The sequence below is a fragment of the Sus scrofa genome, chromosome 5, assembly GCF_000003025.6.
Source record: "Sus scrofa isolate TJ Tabasco breed Duroc chromosome 5, Sscrofa11.1, whole genome shotgun sequence".
NCBI classification, from domain to species: domain Eukaryota; kingdom Metazoa; phylum Chordata; class Mammalia; order Artiodactyla; family Suidae; genus Sus; species Sus scrofa.
The window spans coordinates 82,483,961-82,488,828 of NC_010447.5; positions in this window are offsets into that span (position 1 = coordinate 82,483,961).

Genomic DNA, 4,868 nt, shown 5'->3' on the forward strand with positions numbered 1-4,868 from the left:
TGTCGGCTATCAGACTAGATTATTTTTACATATATCCAGTCATTCTTCAATTACTCATAAACCAAGAAGACAAAAGATTATCAGAAAAGACATAAAAGATTTGAATGACAACTAAAAAGATTGATATATATTGGACATATCTAGAATTCAGCACCTTGAAATTTGAGCACACCCATTTTTATCAAGCATGGATAAAACATTTAAAAAAGATGGACCTTGAGTTAGGTAACACATTTAAAATCACAGGTATGATTCAGATTATAGGGATATCCAGTGAGAATATCTCAGATAAATTTTAAAGACCAAATTTTCTTGAAAGTCTAAAAACACCTATTAAGCAACTCACGAGTCAAGGAGAAACTCATAGTGGAAATTTAAAAATACTTAGAAAGAACCATATGAGGATGAAAATATTGATCACACCTTATGGGGTTCAGCTAAATGATATATAAAAGGAAATTTATTATCTTAAATAAGCATCTTAGAAGAGGGGCTGAAAATGAATAACTGATGGTCTAATATACAAGGTTAGAAAAAAATAAAAGAAAGTAGAAAGCTTCTTGCCCTCTGAGCTGGCCCACACTCTCTCTGTCGAGTTGATTTCCCAGGGCTGCTCTCTTGCCTTTTGAGAAGGACCACATTCTGTCTGTGGAATGTGTATCTTCCAGGCCACTCTTTCTTTCTCTCTCACACTCTATTGATAAATTGACTTTTTATTAAAAAAAAAAAAAAAAAAGTAGGAGTTCCTGTCTTGGCACAGCAGAAACGAATCTGACTAGGAACCACGAGGTTGCGGGTTTGATCCCTGGCCTCGCTCAGTAGGTTATGGATCTGGCGTTGCCATGAGCTGTGGTGTAGGTCGAAGATGTGGCTCAGATCTGGTGTTGCTGTGGCATAGGCTGGCAGGTACAGCTCCAACTGGACCCCTAGCTTGGAAACTCCATGTACCATGGGTACAGCCCTAAAAAGACACACACACACAAAAAAAAAAGTAGGAGGAAAAAAGAACATAAATTAATGAAATTTAGAAATTTAAGAAATTTAAGATTAACAGAAAAGATTAATAACAATAGGGGTTTTTTTCCCTTTTTTTTTTTCTTTTTCTTTTTAGGGCTGCACTGTGGCACATCGAAGTTCCCAGAGAGAACCTGCATCCTTATGGATACCATGTTGGGTTCTTAACCCACTGAGCCACAATAGGAACTCTGTAGTTTTTTCATTTTGTTTTTTTAAGACTAAAAGCATATATTCACCCCAGTGATGTTTTAAAAAAATAAGGAAGTATTTTGGGGAGAAATCTGGCATATCAGGATAATGGTGACCCCCCCCCCAAATCTAAGTCTCACCATGTATCTATTTCAGGAACCATAAAATAAACAAGAAGTGAAAATAAAATCACACATAATTCATACCGTTCGCATTACCAGAAGAGAGAGAATACAATGAACTTCTTTTAGTAGAGAATAGATAACAAATTCTGACAGAGCTCATGCCATTCCTGCAAGCCTGTGAGTGAAGTGTGAGCTGTGGGAGAGAAAGCTTAGGACACTATGCTGAAGACGGCTGGGGAGCAGAAGACTTAGATGAAGCACAGAAAAAGTAACCCCTAGAAAGACTCTAATGTTAAGCATCAAAACACAGAACACAGGCCAGGAACTTAGTAGTTTACAGTACTGGCTGGGTTTTGAAAGCGAATAGGATGAGGAGTGGCAGCAGCCTTAAGAAACATTACTTTTGGAGTTCGAGTTGTGGCATAGTGGAAACAAATCCCACTAGAAACTGGGTCCGATCCCTGGCCACAGCTCTGACTGGACCCCTAGCCTGGGAACTTCCACATGCCACAGGTATGGCCCTAAAGAGAAAAAAAAAAATTGAGCCATAAGTATACCATCTTAATAATGGGGAAAGGCCTGAGGCATTGCTACAACTAGGGTAAAGAATAAAGCAAAACTGCCCACCACCTTCACTATTTAACATTGTATTCAAAGTTTTAGAAAATGAAATTTATTTTTTAATTAATTTTTTTTTCTTTTTTGCTGCCCCGTGGCATATGGAGTTCCTGGACAAGGGATTAGATCCGAGCCACAGTTGCAACCTAAGCCACACCAATGCTGGATCCTTAACCCTCTGTGCCAGGCCAGGGATCTAACTTGCGTCTTAGTGCTCCCAAGACGCCACTGATCCTGTTGTGCCACAGCTGGAACCCCTAACCAATGAAATTTAGATAAGGGAAAATAATCAGAGACAGATGAATTAGAAGTAGAAAGAAGTAAAATTATTTACAGATGACATAAGAATAAATCTAGAGAACTCTAGAGACTCAGTGAATAAACTCAAACAATAAAAAAAATTAAGTTTATTAGACTATAGTTGATTTACAGTGTTATGCCAATTTCTGCTGTACAGCAAGGAGACCCTGTCATACACACACACACACACACACACACACACACACACTCTTTTTCTCATATCATGCCTCATTATGTTCTGTTCCAGGAGATTGGATATATTTCCCTGAGCTATACAGCAGGACCCCATTGCTTAGTCATTCTAAATAAAATAGTTTGCATCTACTAACCCCAAACTCCCAGTCCATCCCTCCCCCTTCCCCTTGGCAACAAGGAAAATTTTTGTAAAGGTAGTAGGATATGAAAGTAACATGCAAACCTCACAAGTCTTCATATACACAAAAGATAACAAGTTAGATAAATAGAAATGGAAATAAACATACTAAAATGATAAAACGTTTAGGAAAAACCTCAAGAAACACTCAAAAATCTATATTCAAAACACTATAAATGCTTCAAGATTAAAAGCAAACTTTGACTACTGGAAAGACATTCTTTTTCCTTAGGACTTTTTAACATTGTTAAGATGTTATTTTTCTTTAATTAACAGATGTTAATACAATCCCAATAAAAATAAAAGTTTTCCCTCTTTTGGAGATAAGATGATGTTAAAATTCATATTTTAAAAATGTACTAATATCTAGGAAAACCCTGAAAAAGAATACTTATGAGGGGGAACTGGCTTATCAGACACTAAAATATACTCATAAGCTTGTATAATTTAGTGTGGTAGTGGTAGATCAACAGTCAGACCAGTGGAATGTAATAAAAAAATCCAGAAATTGACCCAACTCTGTGTGGGACTCTAGAATGTATAATAAAGGTGATATTTCAAAATAATGGGGGCAAAAATTGACTTTTTAGTAAATGATGTTGAGATAACTGAATAGCCATTCAGAAAAAGATAAAATTAGATCTGTTCCTCACACTATATACAATTCTGTCTGTCCTATGGAGTTTATGTTCTAAGGGAGGTTAGGGGAGACAATCAAGGAAATGATCAAATTACATAGTACATTATGGCACAAAGGAACTTTTCCACAGAAAAGAAACTCACGGACTTGGAGAACAGACTCGTGGTTGCCAAGGAGAAAGGGGAGGGATGGACTGGGAATTTGGGGTTAATAGATGCCAACTCTTGCCTTTGGAGTGGATAAGCAATGAGTGAGTTAGCACAGGGACTGTATCTAGACACTTGTGATGGAACATGATGGAGGATAATGTGAGAAAAAGAATATATAATGTGAGAAAAGATATATCTGGATCATTTTGCTGTACAGTAGAAATTGACAGCATACTGTAAATCAAATATGATGGAAAAAATAAAAATCATCTAAGAATTACATACTGCATTAAAAACAGTAGGAGTTCCTGCTGTGGATCAGGGGGCTAAGGATCCAGTGTTGCTGCAGCTGCGTCATAGGTCACAGCTGTGGCTCAGATCAATCTTGGGCCCAGGAACTTTCATATGTCAACAGTGAGGCCAGAAAAAGAAAAAAAAAAAAAAAAGCACTAAGTGCTATGGGAAAAGATACCCGGGGAAGGAGACTAGGGAAAGAAAAGAAAGCACAGGAGCTTGTAATTACAGTATCTAATCTAAAAATGAGGACAGAAGGCCTCATTGAGAGGAACAGTGACATTTGAACAAAGGCTTTGATAGGTAGGGATAGAGTAGGATAATTCTAACAGTCAGTTTAGAAGTCCCACTAGGGGATTGAAGACAAAAAGGGGATTTTAAGGGAGTTTGGGAGACTTTTAAGCTAATGACCACTCAAGCAAGGAACTCAGTAACCTAGCAACAATCTACAGTACCTTGAAGGAAGACTAGGTCCATCAATGTGCCCAGACACACTCAAGCTACAAGCCCTGATAAAACACAAAACCAAAGATATGGACTTCGAATCTTGTTACATGAAGTCAGGGAGTTAAAAGTTCTTGAAGAGTAGAATTTCTGCATGTAGTCAAGACACAAATATAGGTGAAAGAGAAAAAAACTAGGTAAAAGAGGACATTATACTGAAATCTGAAATGAATTACCATATTTTAGTATATGTTACCACCCTTTGCTAATACACTTTTTTTTTTTTTTTTTTTTTTTTTTTGCCTTTTTGCCTTTTTGCCATTTCTTGGGCCACTCCCACAGCATATGGAGGTTCCCAGGCTAGGGGTTGAATCAGAGCTGCAGCCACCAGCCTACACCAGAGCCTCAGCAACACAGGATCCGAACCGTGTCTGCAACCTACACCACGGCTCACAGCAACGCCGGATCTTTAACCCACTGAGCAAGGCCAGGGATCGAACCCACAACCTCATGGTTCCTAGTCGGATTCGTTAACCACTGAGCTACGATGGGAACTCCAATATACATATGATTTAAGTAGCACCATGACGGTCTTGGATAAACCATACAGGGTCAAAGGAGGAACTACTGATGTAAGCCTTGATGCCAACACAAGAATGAGGAAGAAGGTGGTCTTCTTCCCCTCCTCCTTTTCTTTTGTTTATAAAAGTAAGGTTCTC